Source organism: Colias philodice, chromosome 15, assembly GCF_061535455.1.
Source record: "Colias philodice isolate Cphi_HAF_F1 chromosome 15, ilColPhil1 Martin Lab GWU primary, whole genome shotgun sequence".
NCBI lineage: Eukaryota > Metazoa > Arthropoda > Insecta > Lepidoptera > Pieridae > Colias > Colias philodice.
Genome location: NC_143100.1, coordinates 817,670 through 843,136, shown reverse-complemented (window position 1 = coordinate 843,136; position 25,467 = coordinate 817,670). Strand labels below are relative to the sequence as shown.

The 25,467-nt window shown below is 31.9% G+C and overlaps 1 protein-coding gene across 1 annotated transcript in view; it reads left to right on the top strand.

The window, feature by feature from the left end:
- LOC149482012 (uncharacterized) overlaps positions 1 to 24,101 on the top strand; it is a 115,145-nt gene extending 91,044 nt beyond the window's left edge. Inside the window, exon 2 of the mRNA XM_089704290.1 lies at positions 24,006 to 24,101. The gene's annotated coding sequence lies outside the window, so the exon portion shown is untranslated. The remainder of the gene's footprint in view (positions 1 to 24,005) is intronic.
- Positions 24,102 to 25,467: the final 1,366 nt, after the last annotated feature.

Below are 25,467 nucleotides of genomic sequence, written 5' to 3'. Positions count from 1 at the left end.
ACTAGCGTTTGTGTGGAAACTAGGTCCCAAAAGTGTTTATTGCTTTTATAGTTTTAGTACTTTTAGTATTATATTACCTTACATTACATTTAGTATACAAGAGTGGTTTAAATTATATTATAGACATTTGAAATACTGTATCTCTATTAAAGTTGGGGCGAGAGGTATTATTTGATTTAAAAATACTATTTATTACATTTATTTTTTTTATTTATTATATTTATTTTTTATTTATTTATATTTTAGGAGAATCTACAGCTATACATACATACATACATACTTTAAAATAGATAAAAAATAATGATAAACACGAAAACTCGGTCAATGTTAAACGATTTTCATCCAAAATTGACCTCTGAATAACCTTACAAATCCCATGTAAGAAAAAATAAAAATCTCAAATTTGATCCACCAATCCAACGTTATTTAATTCCGAAACGCTTTAAAGCGTCGCGTGTAAAAATCCTATATAAAAATCGAATAAAATAACACGTACTTTAACGAGGCGAGCGTCAAAATGGACGCATCCAATGTCATGTCCGATAATTTGACATATTGTGTTCGGATTTTTGACAGTCATCAATGGAATTAAAGGTTTTATTAATTTTAAGTTTGGAACGCGCGCGCTTTTTTTTATTTGTTTTATTAAAAGTGGTCTATGCTCTATGGTTGGTTTTGTTCTGTGATATGCGAAATAAGTTACCGTAGCATTTTTTTTAAATTTTACTTACTCTTTATGAATCGCGTCAAGTGCGTTTTACGCGCTTTCTACGTTACGTGGTAATGTTTGCTACAGATTTTAACATTGATTTTTTGGGAATAGCTCTATGTAAAAAATGATTGTACTTGTCTTATAAAACCTTGTAAAAATTTGTTATTTATATTTTGAACTAAGTATACCATGGCTAAATGTATGGTATTTAGCCGTGTGTTTAACGGTATTCAGTGTCTGTCATTGTGTTTCACACTCTTCCACAAAGAAAATAAAATTAATATAATTCATACATCAGAATTTATCTAGTAAGTCATTCGACACGTGGTCACACACAATTCAATTGTACAATAAAATAATCCACCAAAACTATGTCAGTAAGTTGTAACAGACAAAGAGCTTTATGGTCGGATCTAGACCCACTTTGCCGCAGAGCTAAGAATCTAGTTTAATCCAGTATAACCCTGCTCTATGTCAAGTGACATTAAAAGTTTTGCGGGACCTTTTAATTCTTCACTCGGTTTGACATTGTTACTGTCATAGAGTATAGAGTATAGAGACTATGTTTTTCGTTATGATGATAGATGCAGTTTATCTAATTCAGTGATTTTTAACAGTTTTATAGTCTGCGCGCTATCAGGCTAGAACTATTTTGTATCTATACTAATATTATAAAGCTGAAGTTTGTTTGTTTGTTTGAACGCGGTTATCTCTGGAACTATTGGTCCGATTTGAAAAATTATTTCGGTGTTAGATAGTCCATTTATCGAGGAAGGCTATAGGAGCCACGCGGGTGAAACCGCGAAGCGCAGCTAGTTACTAATAGCATCTAATAGGTAGCCATAAATGTTTACGGCTTTGTTATTAAAAAATAAATAGATATTCTTTCAAATGTCAAAGTCTTATTATGAACATACTTATATATATTAATAGGTACTGGGTATATTTTCTTTCGGATTCAAGCTCGTCAGATTTGTATGTGTTATGTATGTTGACTTGTATGTTCAACTTACAACAAGAGTCAATATACGTTGTGTCAATTCCAATTTGAATAACCAGAATATTCTCAAATGACTTGTTTCATACAGCTTATAAAGAGACATACAAACGCAAGCCGCGCAAACAACTTGCGTAAAATTCCGATCTTTCATAAGACTTTGAAACACCATAAAGTCTGTAAAGATAGAAATCTGACAAGCGTTAATCCGAAAGAAATTAAACACCCCCCCAGTTTAATATTTAAAATACGGGCTACGAATTGCGATTTGGGGTAACCAGGTGTACGGAAACTTGGTGTTGTGGTAATGTGGAGAATATGGCAATTTTCAATGTTACAGACAAGACAAGTTTAAATATTACACTACCTAAAGATTATACGCAAATGGTATCTTAGATATCTTTTTGTGTTGTATAATGCACTGAAACGCTCAAAAATTAATGATCAATTAGTTATTAGATCCTAAGATATAATGTGTTAACTATCAAAAATAAAAGAAATGATCAATGCATTTTCAATATTTAACTCTTATTATAAGAACAAGGCGAAATTATGAGACAATTAAGCTGCATGTTATTTAATTAACTAACTAATGATATGTAGCATGGTTACAAAACACACTCATTTCTGTCCACATAGATACCTACTTTGTTTTCAGGATCATAAACATCTTCTTCCTTCACCCATACATCACAAGGCTACCAAATAAACTGTGCTGTTTGATTGCGTATTATATTATTTCCTAAGTTTATTTTAATAAAGAACTATAAAAATAAGACATAATGATAAATACAGCCAGACATTTCACAAATCACCCAAATTGCACCTTCACCAGCAACCCATACATATTCATGTGGAACCCCAAATTGTTAAAGATAAAGTTAGAAGTGCCGGCTGTTAGTAAAAATGTCGCCGAGACTTCGCGATGATTTGCATTGCGAAATATGTTGATAAACTTTTAAATTACTTCGTATGTGGATATTAATTTTGGTACTTGGTTTGTTTTTGTTAAATATACATGTAATTTATTTGAAGATTCGAATATAGATGAAGATATTGAAGAATCTGTTTCTAGATGTTTTTAATATGTCTTATTGTTACTATTGTTTGTATTGTGATTAATTTCAGTAGGATTTATTTGGTTTCAGTAGGTTAGTATTAGTGGCAGTGGGCTGGCCACATTTGTCGCCGAACGGTTATCGTTGGGGCAAACGCGTTGTAGAGTGGAGACCGCGACTCGGCAACACGTAGTGTAGGGCGCCCTGTAGTAAGGTGGAGCGACGATATACGCAGGGTTGCAGTACTCAATGGCGGCGAAAAGCTGAAGACCGAGCTCTATGGCATGCCTTAGGCTGCCTATGTCCAACAGTGGACAGAAAAAGGCTGAAGAGAGAGAGAGAGAGAGAGGTTAGTACCTCCTAATAAAGTAAGTTGGTTTGGTTATCTTATAATATGTTGTTTTATGCTTAAAATTTCAGAATGTTATTCTTTCTAGTACATTTTTTTAAGTGGGGAAATCTTGCATAGATACCCAGGGCCCCCGAGGAAGGCGCCGTGAGTTATGTCGGATTCTTACCGACTAAAACCACACTGTGTTCCGTCGAGCCGCTTTAATGATGGAGCCGCGGGTATTGGTTAGAATTCTTCCTACTACATACTACGAACAAAGTTTATGCAATTTGAATTAAAAATTCAATTTTCTAGTGAGTAAATCAATCTAACCAGATTTTATTTTGAAACAGCTGGATCGATCGGAAAATTTTAAAATATTTTTAATTCAGAAAGAATTAGAATTCTCACAAAAAAACATAATATAACACGGACAAAGTCGCGTGCTTCAGCTCGTAATCTATACTAATATTATAAAGTTGAAGAGTTTGTTTGTTTGTTTGTTTGAACGCGCTAATCTCAAGAACTACTGGTCCGATTTGAAAAATTCTTACGGTGTTGGATAGCCCATTTATCGAGGAAGGCTAGAGGCTATAATATAATATCATCATACGCTAAGACCAACAGAAGCGGAGCCACGCTGGTGAAACCGCGGAGCGCAGCTAGTGAATAATAAATACCATTTTCAAGTAAAAGCATTGAGATATTATCTAGTGCCTCTTTATACAATATTCCTTTACAAAGTTTAACTTCACCGTGATTGTTTTTCTTCAAGCTTGCACTGGCATAATTACATTGACTTGTAATATTATGCTTTGAGTATCTCCACTATTTATTGGTGTATATTTAACACTAGAGAAAAAGCAGTGCTACGGTACAATAACTAAGCAAATAGTGAAGTGCTTTAGATCTATAAAGGCTAATACTGTAAAATATTAGACAGTAGTGGATTGAATCTATTGAATGAATTGGTGTATATTATCATACGAAACATAATTTTATAATGTACCTTTAAAGACAGTCTTGTATGTTGCCACCAAACATAGTTAATATCTATTAATATATGCAAGGCATTTACTAAAAATAAATAAATAAATAATGGAGTCACGACTCTATAAAATATTGGAAACATCACGTTTTCAATCCTAGTCTAATTTCAAAGTTTAAATACATACATCTAAACAAGATCTAAACCATAATAAACTATAGAATACATCAGTCTAATTTCCAACTTTACTATATTATGTAAAACTATATTATAAATCCGACTACCAAAAGGTCCCTTCATAATACCACTTCATTTGTCACGGAGGCAGCTGGCTGGCTGTTAATATGGCAAGCTTCCAGAATTCTAAGGTACTGAAATCAGCAGAATTACAATGGGCTGGTAATTGTAGTATTGGTTATTGGATATAGAAATTATGTTAATAAGGATTTTATGTGCGTTTCAATCCTACTAATATTATAAATGCGAAAGTTTATGAGGATGTGTGTGTGTGTGTTTGTTACCTACTCTTTAACGCAAATTCGACTGAACCGATTACAATGAAATTAAGCACACATATAGAGGGTAACTTGGATTAACATATAAAATAGATTTATCCCGAAAATCTAACGGGAACGGGAACTATGCGGGTTTTTCTTTGAAAACGCGGGCGAAGCCGCGGGTGGAAAGCTAGTTAGAGATAATATAAAGACGAGTTTAGTACAGAGAAGTGTTAGTTAATGTAATAAGTTGATAAGCTATCCTTACAATAAGAAAATTAATTCAGTTAATGTTTCAAGAGCTTTATCTATCGATTTAAATTAATTATTGAGAACATAAAGATAGCCTTACTAGAGCGACCTTTGACAGCTTCCTTGGTACAGTGGTTGACGCGTGAGCGTAGCACCAAGTGGTCCTGGGTTCGATTCCCGGTGGAGACGAAGAAAAAAAAATGTCTTGGTCTGATAGGACACAGAAGGCTGATCACCTACTTGTCCCTAAAGAATCGATCAGTGAAACAGATGTATAATGCATCTGCCACTTACCCCACTTGGGGACATTGGACTTCACTTCACTAGAGCGACGTTTACGTTATTATTTTTGAAAAAAATACATACAAAATAGTAAAAAGAAATGCCCAGCTTCTTCTTTTAACCTTAATACAAGCACTAACATTGATTCCTTTGAACTATACCCAGAACACTGCTTAGGTTTCACAAGTTAAGTTTTACGACCCCAGTACTAAAACCATTTCGGCCGTCGTCAAATTTTATTGAGAACCTGAAGTTTTTATCTCGCTATATTCCTTAAAATGTCACGTACCAACTATCTTCATTGCCCTTGAATATTTGATTAAATATACAATTGTGCCCTTCGTTCGTTTAATCAAGATTTTTCTTTGAATAACGTTATTGCTTTTTGCAATTTATATCTATCTGGATAATAAAATCCAATTACACCGTTTTGTTCTTATGAAGGTTTAAATTATCTTTTTTATTAAAAATTTTAAGTTAAAAAGCGATGTAACATACTGTGACGATGTTATAATAAAAATTTATACTAGTTTGTTTGGACGCGCTTATCTCCGATTTGAAAAATTCTTTCGGTGTTGGATAACCCATTTATATCGAGGAAGGCTATAGGCTATATTATCATCACGCTGAGACCAACAGGAGCGGAGCATTGCAGGCAAAACCGCGGAGCACAGGTAGGTAGTATATAATAATAGGCACACAATATTGAACTAGATTTCCGCCCGCGGCGTCGCCCGCGTTTGCAAAGGAAAACCCGCATAGTTCCCGTTCCCGTGGGATTTCCGGGATAAAAACTATCCTATGTGTTAATCCAAGTAACCCTCTATATGTGTGCTAAATTTCATTGTAATCGGTTCAGTAGTTTTTACGTGAAAGAGTAACAAACATCCATACATCCATACATCCTTACAAACTTTCGCCTTTATAATATATATTAGATATTAGATAGATATTAGATTCGCTGTAATATGTATGTTGGTAACCTGCTTACAACAAAACTAATTTGCAAAACATGTTAAAGGTCGAATAGCCTACCGCCTAGTTTTTTCTGTTCGTTTATATCTCCCTGTAAATAATTGTATAAATAAATAAATAGCCAAACAAATTACATCACACGTCGTTATAATAATCATTGGGGAAACAAACTAAAACAATAATTAACTCCGGGATAAGCCCGGGTCGCTAAAGCCCGGGCCTTTATCGCCCATGGCCCCGTTATATGACTGGTATTAACAGATATTTAGTAGGCGGGTTTTTATAGACTTGTAACTAGAGTTGGAAATCTTTAATTGGAAAACTACTACATCGAGATTTTGGTTAAAATTTCAATCGAATGATAAGTCACAATAATTTTTTTATTTGATAAGAATTTCAGAACCTTTTCTGTGCAGCAAAAGCTACTAAAACTAGCTTCTTTTCTTTTCGAGATATAATATAATAATTGTTAAATAATCAGTACAGTTAAATTATCTTTTAGGGATTACATTTTAAGAAAGATAAGATTTAGCACGAAGTGATCAAACATTTGAAATTCAATGTCTTGTATAAAAACGCATTTAAATTTAGGAAGAAAACGGTATATAGCCAGAAAATCAACAAACATACAGACACTATAACGATGATTATGGAACATGTAATCAAATGGACATAAAATTTATAGGATAATCCACGGATAACTTACTTTATGGGGTTAAATTCGGATATAGAGCTACTAGAAATACCGAAATCAATAATAACATATTCTTTTGAAATATAAACCTGAATGATTCTCAAGTTGTTTGAAAGTCCTCATTCTTTGATGTCGTTATGATTTAGATATTTAAGTAAATATTAAATGTAAAAGTGCGAAAATAGAAAACTAAAGCAATGATTTTAAAACTCGTGAGATTCTCTACGTTTACTCTATGATACTCTACGTACTTTGAAAGAAGGATTCTCTACGTGAACAATAAGTTTAAATGTTTGTTAAACCTTCCAATATAGACAATAAAGTAGAAACTAAAATAGGAAATCAGAAGCATCGACCATTAATGAATTATAGCCAAAAAACAACACATCAAATTGTATTAATGTTCTATCACTCACAAATTTGATCGTGTGTTTTGTTCAATACAAACCTTGCGTTGAAAACTTCTTACACCCAACCATTTCCAGAAGAGCATTATTCTTAATCCATGTTATGTGAGCCAAGATTATTGCTAGCAACTTTGTTCCTTCCTACTCTATTTGCGGCAATGTTTATAGCCCATTAGGAAGAAAACTGGCCGTTACAGTAATGAAAACAGAGTGGACGAGACGCTCATCATGGGATAATCTGAGGCTCTGGTAATCTTAGATATTAAACTTATAAGCTTTGGATTGTGGGTATAATTACGTATTAGAATGCTAGAGTTAGGTTTAAAGGGTATTTAAATGAACTCAATTGGTCCATAGAGTATGATTATACATAATATGTGGATGTAATTGCTTAAAGGAGAAGTATTAGTAGTTTCATGTTTGGTGTTTAAAGTGACACCTTGTATGGTCTATGTATTATCGTCTGCGTTACACATCTCTCCCATTGTCCCTCATTTTTTTATAGCAGTAATCAGAAATTATATATAAAAGTTAAAAGATGAGCTTTGGAAAACATTGCAAAAGGTATTATCAGAAAATATCCTGGAGAACTTTTTTAATATATTCCTTCATGTATTTCGCATAACATAAGGCGTAAATATTATAATGTTAATGAAAATACTACTGAAACTTTTATATCAAAGATCTGTAGGAATTTAAAGACTTAAGCACCCAATATTTCTCCTTTAACAAGAGGCTCATTATAACTTCTTAATAGCAAATTATAATTACACCCAGTAATTTTGGGATTCGACAATATCCTAAAAATCCTCAGTTAAAATTCTAATTCTAAGCACTTTGATCTCGAAAATCCCACATTAGGTACAGGAGATATAGAGTGCGACTTACGGGATAAAATAGAAAGCCATATTCAGCTTGCGAATACGCTAAGCTGTCTAGGCGGGCATCGGCCTCAAAGTGTAGCTAAACTTATTTACTTCTTAATTAAAGATAGCTGTGGCTTTTGGGAAGATGCTTCGAGTGCTGTAATGGTTAAGATATTTTTATATGGGTTTATCGCTGAGGTTTTACTCAATTGCTATTTTCTTGAAAGTAAGCAAATAAATTTACATTTGAGAAAGTCTAACCATTTGGGCCATATATGGTTTGTTGTTCTAAATGTTATTGTTATAAATAAAGACTTAAACAAAATATTTGGTATCCTTTTATAGACAAGGCAGCATAAAAACCTCGCCTTCGCATCATCACAGTAAATATACATCGGCAAAATACATTCAATTAAAAAGATTTGAATGTTGTTAGTTTCAGAAATAACACTGTATATAAATGAAGAAAATTATTTCCTTCTTAATATTATTTCCAACAAAGGAACGTAACAGTCTAAATACACATAATCTGACTGTTTTGCTATACCTAGAATCCTGAATTAAAATGAATTCTACTTACAACCAACTCAAACCCCATTTAATTATGACAAGACAGGATTTCGGCAATAACCAAACCACATCTAATGCCCTTAATGACGTGACTTCTAACGTCACGCTAACAAGTTAATAAGATATTCGATTACAATTAACCCAGGACACGTGTGACAGACGAACTTCAATTACTGTTGTGTATTTGATTATTTTGATTAAACTAAGGCCACGTACCAACTAGCTCCATGAATGAATATGAATAAGCTTGTATGGTAGCTTTGAAAGGGAGATTATTTTGATTGTGTTTGGTTATTTTCTTCAAGGGGTTTTTTTGGTGTTATGAAAAGAAAAAAGTTTTTAAGGAGATTTCGAAGTTTACAAGTTAGTTGTAATTGTTTTATTTGTTTGTTTATAATTGTCAAAAGACAACTTAATATCATACTTTGTAAATGAGCATCAGAAAAATCACACAATTGCTCATAGTAGCAGTGATATCAAATAACAATTAACTATTTTTTATTTAATTGCGATGAAAATTATTAATTTTGAATGTAGTTTTTTTTTTAGTTCAAGAAACTTGGCGATAATATAAGCAAAGATTGTCGGTTAAATAACATGAATGATTGCAAATATCTTTAAATGTATTATGTAAATGACGCCTAAACATCTGTACACACTCGAATGAAATGTGGAATAATATAGTTAAATTATGATAATTTATTATTTACATAGGAGTTCGGGTTCTTATAGATTTACTCTTATAGTTATTGGAGGTTGTTTCTATTGTATATATTTAAGCTAGTGGTTCCTCCCGGCTTCGGACGTGGTACGTATATAATATGTAAAGTTTAAGAGGGGGCATAAAGCAAAATAACCAATCTTCTATTAGATGATACGTGTAATATTCAAGACCAAATCTAAAAAATAAAATATATATCAAACTAGATGATATGTTCAACGATTCTGTTTAATCAAAAACATAAAATATTACAATTTACTCGATAAAAAAAAATCACCAAGTTAGCTCTAATTTTCACACTTTTACGTTTTCTACTTGACATGGTAATACTTATTATGATTTTTTTTTTCATAAACAATTATATTAAAACATTTGCAAGATATTTGTCAGAGCATTTTGTGTAATTACTTTTAGTTTTGGTTTTATCTGCGATAAACCACTTTTGGTGCTCTTTTTTTCTCGAGATAAACGTTTGGTTTTGTCACGATAAAAGTGGTTTATCGCAGATAAAACCAAAACTAAGAAGGATGGTGAAAGAATTTTGTAAATTGATCATAATATAGTTCCTAAGAATAGCGCGTTCAAGCAAACAAATTCATCAGCTTTATTTTAATAGTATAGTTAATTACATTATATAAAATAAGTTTACGTAAGTAAGGAATTACAGAAAGGAACTTAACTCCAAATTTTTGAATGGATAGTTCAACATAATCCGAATTAAAACCAACTGAAATACGCTCCGCAAATTCCAATTTCGTTAAACAAAAGCAAATCTAAGCAACTCCAGTTTTAAAAAGCCACAGTAAAATATAATGGCAGCGGAGGAACTAAATTCGAGTGCAATATAAACTCAGTAACTCTGGATCAGTGAAAAAGAGATTGTTTAAGTAAATTATTCGCGACTGTAGACCGGGTAATTATTTTAACTGGGGTCAAGATAGGAATGAATTGAGTTATAGTTAGAGACTTAATCAGACTTTAATACAGCCGCTTATCAGTAAGCTATTTTTCTTTGAGAGTAATGTAAGATTGTAGATTGCCCTGAAATATGTTTATTAGTTCGCGGTTTCTTTTCTGATTTATATTTTCGTGTCTGGAAGTTTTATCTCGTTTGTTTTAATGTGGACTCTTTTTCTTGACTTTGTTAGTGATGAGAAATGTATATATATAGCTCCTGGATTTACTTTGTGTTTTCCTTTTTACTGTTGTTTGGAACAAAAATAATTAAGTATTTTTTATAACAATAATATTCTCGTTACTAATAATATATCGTTATCGTTATATTATTAGTAATTTTTCTTCATTTGCTATTATTATTCATACTTTTATTAAAAAATTCTAGAAATTAAAAAAAGAAAATTAAAACAAAATATAACGCGTTGTTTACCAAAACCATAGCGCAGATTATAAACCCAACTTTGAAAGTGCACGCCAACAGATGGCGCTGAATTAAAACAATTTCCCGCGCAAACAATATCTTTATTAAATTTGGAACTTTATCCAATGGCACGATTAGTTAAACGGCGTGTTATGTTTCAACGTTTGCTTCTGAATATTCTGATGAATTTATTATGTTTCGAGTTGAAACTTCTGTGTCGGTTCTGCAAGCGATTAGTGGGAGGGAATCGAATTGAGATGCGTTTTGGTATTGTACCTAATAGGTATAGATGTTGCATGGGAGTGAAAACATTGTATCTGGTATATTATGTTTGGAAAAATATCTTAAGCTTTTTACTCTTATGATGTAGGGTGGATGTAGGTATATGAATTTCAAAATCTGCTTACTATAATAAAAATATTTTTTTTTTTTTTTTTTTATTAAATAAGGTTGCTAATTAAAATAGCACCTTATACAAATTACAATCTAGCCTACAAGACTAATAAGTAATTTTATGTTAACCTAAATTTCTAAATAACTTATTCTAAGAGAGTGTCCATTGTCACTTGCTTAGTGTCTGTTAAGGGGAAGTAAGTCACTTTGCTCGTGTGCTTTGGTATACAGATAATTGTCACTGTTCACTTTTCACTTATCACTACACTAACTCAAAAGGTTTAGTCCTTTTTAGTCTTCGCACTAGGTAACATGATGAAGTCGATGTTGATGAGCTTCTGCATGTTTTTGAACAATTTTGTCCACGGTGTCCACTTTTAGGTCACGGTGGAGGTCACCATTACGGATGTACCAGGGGGCATTTACAATGTAAAGAAAGAAAGAAAGAAAGAAAAAATGTTTATTTAGCACCACACAATACAAACAGAAAACAAAATATAACAAAAATAAACCGAAAAAAAAGAAAATACATTAAAAAGGTAGGTACTTACTGCTGATCAGTGTGGTGCCAAAAAGGGTAGCTACTCAGCATGTGCTACACGTTATGTTGTGAAGCGCTGATTTTCAGTAGTCCCTTGTTGGAGTGCCAGTCAAAAGATGTAAATCAATAATACTTAAATATAATGTCTATATAATGTATATATGTATAATGTCTCTCAGTACTTTATTTTGGAAACGTTGTATTATGTTAATGTTGCTTTTTTTGGTACAGCCCCACAGCTGAATACCATACGTCCATACTGGCATGAGGACTTGTTTGTATATGAGAAGCTTATTATGTATCGACAACTGGGAGTATCTTCCAAGAAGCCAATACAATTTCTTATAGCGCAAGCCTAATTCTTCTCGCTTCTTCTTGACGTGAGTCTTCCAGCGTAGCTTAGCGTCAAGCGTCATACCAAGGTATTTCGCCGTGTTAGCATAAGGTATTTGTTGGCCATTAAGGAGTATCGGGACAATCTGTGTTCTTTTGTATGTAAAATTTATGTGAACGGATTTTGATTCGTTCAATCTTATCCGCCATTTCCGAGTCCATTCATAGACCTGGTTCACAGCTTCTTGGACTTTATCTCCTGCTTCCTGGTAAGTGATGCCTGTGGCCATGATAGCAGTGTCGTCAGCAAATAAAAATATATAAATATAAATAAGGATAATAAAAATATACTAGAAATCAAATGCGATTATGTATTTTTTCAATCTGACCCTGCCTCCAAGCCGGAGGTGGGATCGGTTCCCACCCAGAGCAAATATTTGTGTGATGAAAATAGATGTTTGCTCTGTGTCTGGGTTATATCTATATAAGTATTTAAAAATTATTTATGTATGTTTATCAGTCATTTGGTTTCCATAACACAAGCGAAAAGCTTAGTATGGGATCAGATCGTGCCGTGTGTGAAAATGTCTTGCAATTTTTTTTTACACTTTCCTGATCGCTCAAATATCTTGATGACTAGGTACTTAAGTTGAAAATGTAATTGGTAAACTGTCAATAAAACAGTAAAATAGTGGTGGGAAAATAAAGCAAACAATTAAGATCTCAAACGTAAGTAATGTAAAACTATAGTAAAAAGTTTAATCTAGCCATAGTGTTCAACTTCCATTGAATGAATTATTCACTTAGATACGATTAGCTAATTCAAATTAAAACTTTTATATTAAGGATGAAAGACCATTCACTGTATCTTGTAGCTTGCTACTCTAAAGATTTCTTGTTCTATTACATTTAGCTTTTGCACGCCTCATAAGCGAAGCGTTGAGGTGGGTACTACTGTCACTTCGCGCAAAACATCTGTTTCATCTATTCATCCTTGCGTTTAAATCAATTTCTAAATGCACATAGAAAATGTTAAATGATTTATTGAAAAGCATGTTTAGTGAGAACAAAAACTTTTTGTTAATTTTGGGAATAAAATAAAATTTATTGAACTACGTACATTATACATAATACTACCGTATTCCTTCTTTCCTTTAGGTAGTTAGCAAGGAATTTCATTTTATTATTCAATTTGAAGATTTTTATGCGTAAATCAAAACAGTACCAAATACTGTTAACGCATTCAGATAATAATATTTCAGTAAGACTCTATATTTTCTTTTACCTGACTAACTCAAACATTTATTTATTCGATTAGACTTCTTCCAGAAGCACTTTGGAATCGTCATACGTCATAACATATTTTTAAAATATACCATCGATTAGGAAAGCAGTATAAAATATACATTATACATATATATGGAGAAGAACCGGCAAGAAACTCCACAGTAGGTACACACACACAAAAATCTCAAACCGAACAAAAAAAAATATATTATATGCCCATCAACAAAACATTTTTATTTTGAAACCATTAAAATGTATATACACCTAGAAAATTTAATGATAAAATGATAAAATTAATAAGCTAGCGTACATTCTACCTACGTAAAGTAGACATTTGACGTAGCGCAGTTGAAAACCGGCACTAATTAGATTAAAAAACAACACTTTTAACTCAGCGACATGAGATTCTTGACCCATATGGAGCGCGGGTAATTAGAACTATCTATTTGTAGAATATTCTAGAAACATCTAACGTTATAACACTTTAAAAATTGCTAAGTGTAGGGAAATTGAGATGAAATAAACAGGTTTTATGTGAGTACCTTGGTAGATGTTTATCAAATAGGTAAAGAATTAAACAAACATGACTACGAAATTAAAAAATAATCAAATCCTAGTAATATCTATATTTGTGATTGAGGTTGTAAAGTCAAAAGTGAATTACTGTTAGTTTGATTCATTCTTAAACGTATGCAATGCCAAAGATATATCAAAATAAATAACAAAGACCCCGAAAGAAACTCCATAACGATTACAAAAAAAAACCCCAACCCGAACATGAAATTCGAAAAAAAACACAGTCAAAACCGAAAAATTTTACACATGCCGTGTACAAAGACGAAAATGCGCATTCATTAAAAACTAGGAAAAAATTATAATTGCAAGCGAACTATTTTAGTTACGTAGCAACGTTTTTTAGTAGGTTTTGTCAATGCGTACTTGTAGCCTGAGGCTTTCGACGGGCTTTTGAAAGCGTAGTGTCTTTTTTATGGGTATTTCGCTAGGAATGCTGTGCAGTAAAAATATTTATATTTTTACATAGTGAGCATGTATTGTTTACGGCCGGATTGTTTGACTGACTTCAGATGTCGCTAATGGCGTGATCGAGTGAAATAATTGTTTTGTAAATATATTTTTTTAATAGTAAATGTAGTGTGATGTGTTTGCTTTAGTACCGTATTGTGCTAGCAGCTAGATAAAAAATACATACCTTTATGCTAAATCATTAAATAAAAAATAACGAAAATGATAAGACAAGTTTTTCAAATAAGTTCCGTGATAGTAGGACAGGTAATAGAATACTTATAAATAAATGTTAATTTCTAATTCCAAAAATTATTAATAATTCAAGAGATAATAATGTAAATTAGCTTAAAAAATGCTGTAAATATTAAAACTCAAATATTAAAAATACATTACACTAATATATTCATCAGTTCCCTAATCACCCGGGAAGATATTCCTCATTACCGCTCCGCTGCCGCCATTTTCTTTTTAATCAATCGTAAATGTCAAAGACTCGGCTTTCAGCCAGGGACGCAATTAAAAATTGCTTTGTGCGAACGCGTGTGTCCCAGCCTTTACGGGATTATCGCGCGAAACCACCGTTAGGAGGCGCCTTAATTAAATTTTAAATTTCGAACGTTTAAGCGTTTTGAAACGCGCGAGTGTAAATGGATTAACGTGGGAGATTCGCGCCTTTTTGAATCCTTTTTTGTAAACTTATTCTTTTGATTAATAATAATTGATATCTATAATTAAAGATGGTGCACCTTAAATTTTTAGCTAAATTGAAACATATTAAATATTTAACACAATAATTATTTTCTTGTGTTGTTTAATTATGTATGCGTTGTGTTAGCTTTGATTTCTTACGGAAACAGATACCAGGAACAAAAAACGGAGTAGATTTTTAGGAGAGGATTTTATTAATTTAATAAAATAATTAATATATAATATATAAAAGTAATAAATCTAGCATTTCAAACTAACATTTCAGGTGTGTATTATGTTGTCGCTAATAAATAAAACAATTATTCATAATATTATAATGTTATCGTTATAATTTTGTCCAATAAATAACTTTAATAATTCTCTCCGAACTGACATAATGGTATTTTAACACCTACTCCAAATAAGGAAGAATTTATTAACAGTAATTGTACGAACACAGGTTGAGTTGAGAGTCAGATTTAGTTAACCCTTTTTTGCGGGCCGTAGTTATGCTAAAGATTACTATTAAAATAGGTACCTACATACTTAAAAAATAATCACTAGCTGCCCCAGCAGACGTTATTCAGTGCCATTGCCCGTTGTTTTTGGCTCCTTAAGAAAATTCCTTGTACTTTGACAAAATCGTTAAAAAAGTAATCAAATTGGTCGAGCCGTTCACGAATTTTACGCTTAGCAACACATTTGGCGATTCGTTTTTTTATATTTAGATTATAATATTATTATATGAAAACAATGGCCTTGACGGTGATTTTATACAAATACCACATAAATTGAGTTACTTTACAGTAGTAAAGTAACTCAATTTATTATAATCAGTAGATTATATTATGTATTTGATACACTTCTATTAGTGATCTGCGTCTATTTAGTACCGATAGTGAATGTTTGTTACTTCTTTACGCCTAAATTGAATAAATGAAGCTATTTATATAGTGAATGTTTTTAAATTCGTTTCATTCTTTAAAACTTATAACTACAGAAATTCTTAAACAGAACCTTTTGAACACCAGCTTCAAAACAATACATTATTTATAAGTACTTATTGCCTTTTGTTTCCGTGTGGGATACATTGCAACGCAAATCTCACCGATATTTCGATCCCCATAATTTATCCTTTATCGATCGATAATTTATCGAGTGTTTCAGTAATTGACACCCATGAGTAAAATTGGGCGTTCCAAATCTGATTTATAGCTGTGATTGTTTTTTTCGGAAGTTTAAGAAAGGTTTTGAGGTTCATTACTTGGTAATGGTCGAGGGGGCTATTATGTAGGCTAGCTTAGCCTACATAATAATTAATAAGATAAGGTATAAAATACTGATATTTTTATTCTTATAAAAGAAATCAGTTGTTTTTACAGCTTATCATAGAAAAATTTATTGTAGCATTCTTATGTTGAATTAATTATTTTTAATTAGCACATTCCTCATATACCACAGTTGAAATAATGAACAAGCTAGCTAGCTTAATAGACAATGAATGATTTTATTCCTAAGTAAGTTTAAATTGACTAACATTTAAAATAACGATTCATCAAGTCTAAAAAATAAAATAGTGAAAACCCCACCATTACAAATATAGACCCTAATGTTATACAAATAAAGTCCACAATGCATCGCCCATAACCCAACCCGTCAATAAGACAGCGGGTCACAGCGACCCTCGAATTTTAACTTCGCCTTATTAATACAGTCAGTGATTAGTAACTTTCCGATTCCAACTTCCAAAGTCCCAATGAGCAGCAATTATTCGACACATTGATTTATTGTTTCATTCCGAAACTTTTTGACGAATAATGTCCTTACGAAGTTCGCCATCGCTGATTTCATCTAAAATATCGAGGCGCTTTAATAACTTTTGATACAAACTTTCCAGCTCCGTCACGCTGGAACCCGCTTTAAAAAAAACCTTACTTTTTTTCAGCCTATTTTACCTACAAACGATGCTAATAAATGTAGTATAGGTCAATTTTTTGTAGTCTTATTAGTTACTTAGAAAACATCATTGATATCGTTCGAAGTAAAAAATATAAATAATAGCGTGTTGATTAGTTTTGGAATGGGTTCCAAATTGATTGTAGTTTATTGTAGTGGCAAGAAAATTCTCTATTTGCGTTGTTTTATCTCAAATTATTGCAAGAAGGTCACAATAACAAGATTTTAAAAAATAAATAACACTTGTTCAAAAACTACAAACGATGCCAATAAATGTAGTATAGGTCAATTTTTTGTAGTCTTATTAGTTACTTAGAAAACATCATTGATATCGTTCGAAGTAAAAAATATAAATAATAGCGTGTTGATTAGTTTTGGAATGGGTTCCAAATTGATTGTAGTTTATTGTAGTGGCAAAAAAATTCTTTATTTGCGTTGTTTTATCTCAAATTATTGCAAGAAGGTCACAATAACAAGATTTTAAAAAATAAATAACACTTGTTCAAAAACTACAAACGATGCCAATAAATGTAGTATAGGTCAATTTTTTGTAGTCTTATTAGTTACTTAGAAAACATCATTGATATCGTTCGAAGTAAAAAATATAAATAATAGCGTGTTGATTAGTTTTGGAATGGGTTCCAAATTGATTGTAGTTTATTGTAGTGGCAAGAAAATTCTTTATTTGCGTGGTTTTATCTCAAATTATTGCAAGAAGGTCACAATAACAAGATTTTAAAAAATAAATAACACTTGTTCAAAAACTACAAACGATGCCAATAAATGTAGTATAGGTCAATTTTTTGTAGTCTTATTAGTTACTTAGAAAACATCATTGATATCGTTCGAAGTAAAAAATATAAATAATAGCGTGTTGATTAGTTTTGGAATGGGTTCCAAATTGATTGTAGTTTATTGTAGTGGCAAGAAAATTTTTTATTTGCGTTGTTTCATCTCAAATTATTGCAAGAAGGTCACAATAACGAGATTTAAAAAAATAAATAACACTTGTTCAAAAACTACAAACAATGTAGTTGATTGTAGCTAGTTACGCATCCACCCCAACCCTCGGTATTAGGTTGAGCAATAGCCTTCCGCTGGCCTCAGCAAGACCACCGGAGAGTTCTTGCAATTTAGCATAAGCGTTGCAGTTATTGAAAAACATTTATTTCGCAATAAGGTATCGATTGTATCATTGCATGTAATTCTGGCATTAACATTTGTGACTCCAAATCGTCCACTTGTTATAGTTAATAATTAAATAAGTTTAATTTTAATTTTATTTTATTTTTTTTAAAAAGTCAAATCGCTCCCGCAAAGTTTAACTGGCGCAGCCGGTAGGATAGCCATATAAGGTCTGCATGTCTAGAGGTCTTCAAAATTAGCCCTAGAACATTGCTATAAAGGCCGTGCTATCCTAAAAGAACCGAATAATAAATTTGTTAAACGACCACGACGAGGAATAATGGGATCGACGATCGGTTGGTGAGTAAAACTTTTTGCCATCCTTTCTGATATATTCCCATATCCTTTTCACGAGAGTGTAATTTTGACTTTTAACTATTTTTAACTGTTATTTTGGGATTGAACGTCTCGCATTATAACGGATCTGGTTTTAATATGAAAATTCTATTAAATCAGTAATTAGTTATAACTTATACATAAGAAATATCGTATTTAATTCTAAGAATTGTCTTGCATAAAACTCTGCACAGACTAATTAACTATAGAGTGTAACTTAATTAAAAGTTTTAAATTAGAAAATTAAATGATTTTTGCATAAAGAAATATTAATATTAATTGATTTAATTGATCTCAAAATCGATCGTAATTCAATTAATGATTTTTATATTTTATATGTGATTTTATACCTTACTTCAAGTTTTTAATTTTTATAGTAATTGATAACATATAATTTTTTTTATTGTGCTATATTTTAAGAATTTTTATTATATTGTGTTTTTAATTGATTTCTGTGTGTGTGATTTTTATAATTCGAAATTATTGTAATTGGTTAAAGACTTCAGAACTTTAATTACTCTGTACTTATTTAACATGGAAAGCGTAAACGTAATAACAATTCCGAGTGATATGTTAAAGCTTATTCCTCTTTTTGGTGGAGACAAAAGAATTTTGAATTTATTCTTTCGAAAATGTGAATATATAATTAATAAATTTAGAGGGCATGAAGAGCAGAATATTTACGTTTTACATGCAATAACTAGTAGATTAATAGGCGATGCCGCCGCGTTATTATCCGAGCGCGAAGATATTAACACTTGGCCCGCGCTAAAAGAATTACTGGAACAACATTTTGGCGATCCGCGTACTGAGGATTGCATAAAAATCTCTCTCGAGTCCTGTAAAATAAAATCCGGGGAAAGTTATCTTGAATTTTGTAATAGGATACAGAATATTAGATCGTTACTAATATCGAAGGTTAATTTATCGGTAGATACGGAAATTAAACGCGCGAAAATTGCGATTTATAATCATACAGCCCTGAACGTTTTCTTGTATAATTTGCCCGAAAACATGGTGCGAATTGTTAGACTGAAATCGCCTAATACATTAGAACAGGCATTAGAAATTGTGTTAGAAGAAGTTAATTTTCACGAACAATATCAGTCGCGCAATCGTACCCATAATAATACAACGATGCCCCAATTTTTACAAAATCCTCAACAAAGATTTAATTTTGGGACACCAAATGTACCTCAAAAATTTGGTTTTAAATTCACACCCCAACAACCGTTTAATAAAAATCCACAATTTGGTTATAAGCCACCGTTTAATAAAAACCCACAGTTCGGGTATAGGCCTTCATTCAATCAAAATCCACAATTTGGTTATAGACCAACATTAAATCAAAATCCACAATTTGGTTATAGGCCAACATTTAATCAAAACCCACAATTTGGTTATAGGCCTCCTGAAACTTTTGGTATGACGCCACAGAATTTCGGTCAAAGACCTCCTCAAAATAACCGCTTTGAGTCTACTGACGTTTCCATGAGGACGGCACCCCCTCGACCACAAAATATATCTCAGCCAGGTTTTAGAGTGAATGAAACCGACTTACATAATGACAATTCACTATATGACAATTATTACTATGACTATAATCCTTACGACTATACGAATTATTATGGCTGTAATCCTTACGATACGAATTACGAATACGACGCGAATGAGATTTATACACCCACTGACGATACTCAAGACGATAATGTGCTTCCGTCTGATGAAGAAAATTTTCAAACGAAAGCCTCTATAAAGAAAAAATCATAGAATTAAATTGCGATCCAAATCTGAAATTTCCACACATGCATATTCCTGAAACTAATTCCAAATTTATGATTGAAACTGGGAAGCAAAATTTTAACGCGGACGCTTCATCTAGTAGAGTTAACGCTACGCATTCCGATAATGAAAACGAATCTATGGTTGTTAATATAGGCGATAGAGACAATAGGCCAAGAACGCGTAACGACTCTAGTACAATTTCTATACCAGAACGCGATTCTAGTGAAACGATATCTATTCCCGACTCTGAAACTCTATCGGCGCTAAGTTCTCCTAGAACATGTGACTACCCAGTCAGGTCACCATCTGTAACGTCGAAATCGGATACAGTTCATTCAGCTAATATTGTAGAATCGTCCGGTATACCTATATTACATGAAGCAATAGATACGAAACCAAATCAAATTTTAGTATATACGTGGTTTAAGAACGAAATGCAAGTTCACGACCTTTCACGTGAAAAGCAAAAGGTTTTAGAAGTATTCTTGCCTACTAATAACCCAGATCTAGTAAAACAATTTTTAAAAGAGTATATTAAACCGAAAGTTAAGTATTTCATTTATTTCGAAGATGATGAACATCGCAAACAGTTCACTAACATTGTCATAGAATTATTTAGAAAGGATACAGTATTGTTATTTGAATGTACGGAGCGTGTAGTTTTTATAGAAGATGAGAAGGAACAAAAGGCTATTATAATAAGGCACCATCAAGGCAAAACGTGTCACCGCGGTATTAAAGAGACTCTAGCAAGTATACGTAGAAATTATTTTTGGCACAATATGCAGGAAACTATTTCAGCCCTTATTAATGCTTGTGAAACGTGTTCTAAAATGAAAATGATCGAAACTAAACAAAAGGTAAAGGAAAGGAGAGGTGGTGAAAATCAAATCAGTCTCCCTTCAGGAAAAATTATATTTGCGCAAGACGTTAATAAGCGAAAAAGCAAGGATAATCCGCGATTCCATAAAGCTAAGGTTATAGGTCAAAGGAAGACTATGGTCCCTATTAAAAATGTAAAACGCCTTCCGCGTTGTGGTGTTGGCTGATAGTGATGAGGTCCGCGCTGGCCCTTCAACTACAACTTCTTCAACATAACCCGGGAATTTATCCTGTGAAAGAAGGGCAAGCATATCTCCAAACAGACTATTGGACTATAATTAAGGTTTTAAATTTAGATAAGATAAATGATGACTTAAATTTTATTATTAGCAAATACAGTGAATTCGATAGTTTAATTAATAAGAATATTTCATACTTACACGATTTTCAAGTGGCAAAATATCACGCTGAATATATTCGCGACATAACGGTTCAGAAATACGAACAGTTAGTTCCACACAAACGCGTCAAAAGAGGTATCCTCAACCCTCTGGGTTCCTTAATTAAAATTATAACGGGAAATTTAGACTATAGTGACGCAATGAGATACGATAAACTTACAGCTAAACTTGAAAACAATCAAACTATCATTAGAAATAAAATTACTTTAATATTTAAAATGCTCGATAGTTTTATCAATTCTACTGAAGTCTTAAATCAAAATTCTAATATATTAGATAAGCGTTTAAAAATTGTAGAATCTATGATTAAGGAATTAGCATCTAAGGATTATCATTGGGTTTATACTACTTATGTTGTAAGCCTTTTAAATTTATTTGTTAGTAATTTTCGTTCTATTTTTATAAAATTAGGAGAAATAGAGACTGCTCTAGCATTTAGTAGAGTATCCATATTACATCAAAGTATTATTAATTCTACTGAACTGTTGCAACATTTAATTCTTATATCTCAAACTGAAAATTTAGTGTTTAAAGCGAGTGAGGCAAATTTAGTAAAACTAGAAGAAACTATTAATGTTAAATCGTATATTAAACAAAACCAGATTACGTTCATAATGGAGGTTCCAATTACAGATAATTATACTTATAACTATTACAAATTATACTCTATACCTATGTACCGTGAATCCGATAGTAATACCGTTTCCATTTTTCCTAAATATCCTTACCTGTTGGCAAAGGGGATGAAATACTTACCGATCGTAAAACCTTGCCGATCGCTCGCTGCTGGAGAACAATTTCTATGCGATGAACAAAATCAAACGCCATATCCTGAAACTACTTGCATAGAACAACTGCTTAAATTTGAAGGAAACCCAATGCACTGCGAACAACAGCTAATCAATATAGAGAATGTGAGAATTCAAAGAATCACACCTATAAGTTGGATACTTTTCTCAAAATACAGAAATAGAGTATTGAGTCAGAGTCAAATTTGCAATGGTGATGTCAGCAAATATCCTGTCGTGGGCACATACATAATGACCATCGACGAACCATGTAGCATCGAGATCCAGAATATAACGATTCGCCCTCACCAAGTAATCACTGAGAATGATCCTGTAGAACCAACAAAAATTATAGTTTTGCCGCAATTACCTGTGAATAGAACTCCAATATTATCCAGTACACGTGTACTCAATATGCGAGGCATCAACTTGGACGAAGTTAAATATATGTCAACGATATTAAAGCAATCAGTGTTCAGTGATAGTGAAATGGTTAACAGTGAAAGAAATTTTAGATTCAGTGCTACTTTAGGCTATACGTCTCTATTTTTAATCTTTGTACTTGTAATTCTATTTTTACTTTACTTACTTCGTTATAAGATATTAAATGTAACATGTCTGCGAAATCATCGGATAGTTATTAAAAATGAACAAACCGATAATTTCGCACTTAAGGAGGGAGGAGTTACGCATCCACCCCAACCCTCGGTATTAGGTTGAGCAATAGCCTTCCGCTGGCCTCAGCAAGACCACCGGAGAGTTCTTGCAATTTAGCATAAGCGTTGCAGTTATTGAAAAACATTTATTTCGCAATAAGGTATCGATTGTATCATTGCATGTAATTCTGGCATTAACATTTGTGACTCCAAATCGTCCACTTGTTATAGTTAATAATTAAATAAGTTTAATTTTAATTTTATTTTATTTTTTTTAAAAAGTCAAATCGCTCCCGCAAAGTTTAACTAGCTAAACTCATATGTTTGTAGTGGCTGCTGAACCCCTGTAAGCAATAAAAAACAAAAAATTTAGTGTTCAATAAGTTAATATGTATATTCAAAACAATTATGAGCCTTGGATTTCGTGTCGTTTGTAGTTTAAGAAAAAAAAATATTCATGCTCATACATACATCTTCGCACACGTGCGTGTTTGTGTATGCGTGTGGGAGTTTCGTAATTTAGTGTACATTAAATTGCACATGATATATGTTAAAAAAAAAAAGAGTTGGATATCTTTAATGTTCAGTAGTTTGCTGTTCAATGTTACAAAGTCACTTAATAATCCGAAACTGCTGAGACGACAAAAGTAATTAAAATGAAATAATGGATAAATTCCATCCGAAACGAAAAAAAAACTCAAAATAGTGCAATATAAAAATTGGAATTAATATTGTCTTTTATCGTTTATTGTAGTACTGGTAAAATAATTTATCCTCTAAAATAACTTCACTCCGGGTTCCACCCATGATGCAACAATTTTAACCAAAACATTCTAGGACGTTCGGAGTGTGGAAAAGAAGATTTCCTGTTGTGGCTCTCACACTGCGGGTTTCATTGCCTGTTGCCCAGTCAATAATTATTGCCACTGCAGTGCTTCATAATAGTAATGTAGAAGTAACAGTATAGAAGAAGTTCCTCCTGAGGTTGACTTGGACATTCCTACAAATATTACCAATGAAGAAAATAATTCAAATATGGAAGCCCAAGATGTACAAACAAGAGCAGATCTTATAAATAATTATTTTGTGTTAGGATAAAGGCATTATTTTGTGATTGTTATTTGAACAAGTGTTATTTATTTTTTAATATCTTGTTATTGTGACCTTCTTGCAATAATTTGAGATAAAACAACGCAAATAAAGAATTTTCTTGCCACTACAATAAACTACAATCAATTTGGAACCCATTCCAAAACTAATCAACACGCTATTATTTATATTTTTTACTTCGAACGATATCAATGATGTTTTCTAAGTAACTAATAAGACTACAAAAAATTGACCTATACTACATTTATTGGCATCGTTTGTAGTTTTTGAACAAGTGTTATTTATTTTTTAAAATCTTGTTATTGTGACCTTCTTGCAATAATTTGAGATAAAACAACGCAAATAAAGAATTTTCTTGCCACTACAATAAACTACAATCAATTTGGAACCCATTCCAAAACTAATCAACACGCTATTATTTATATTTTTTACTTCGAACGATATCAATGATGTTTTCTAAGTAACTAATAAGACTACAAAAAATTGACCTATACTACATTTATTGGCATCGTTTGTAGTTTTTGAACAAGTGTTATTTATTTTTTAAAATCTTGTTATTGTGACCTTCTTGCAATAATTTGAGATAAAACAACGCAAATAAAGAATTTTCTTGCCACTACAATAAACTACAATCAATTTGGAACCCGTTCCAAAACTAATCAACACGCTATTATTTATATTTTTTACTTCGAACGATATCAATGATGTTTTCTAAGTAACTAATAAGACTACAAAAAATTGACCTATACTACATTTATTGGCATCGTTTGTAGTTTTTGAACAAGTGTTATTTATTTTTTAAAATCTTGTTATTGTGACCTTCTTGCAATAATTTGAGATAAAACAACGCAAATAAAGAATTTTCTTGCCACTACAATAAACTACAATCAATTTGGAACCCATTCCAAAACTAATCAACACGCTATTATTTATATTTTTTACTTCGAACGATATCAATGATGTTTTCTAAGTAACTAATAAGACTACAAAAAATTGACCTATACTACATTTATTGGCATCGTTTGTAGTTTTTGAACAAGTGTTATTTATTTTTTTAAATCTTGTTATTGTGACCTTCTTGCAATAATTTGAGATAAAACAACGCAAATAAAGAATTTTCTTGCCACTACAATAAACTACAATCAATTTGGAACCCATTCCAAAACTAATCAACACGCTATTATTTATATTTTTTACTTCGAACGATATCAATGATGTTTTCTAAGTAACTAATAAGACTACAAAAAATTGACCTATACTACATTTATTGGCATCGTTTGTAGTTTTTGAACAAGTGTTATTTATTTTTTAAAATCTTGTTATTGTGACCTTCTTGCAATAATTTGAGATAAAACAACGCAAATAAAGAATTT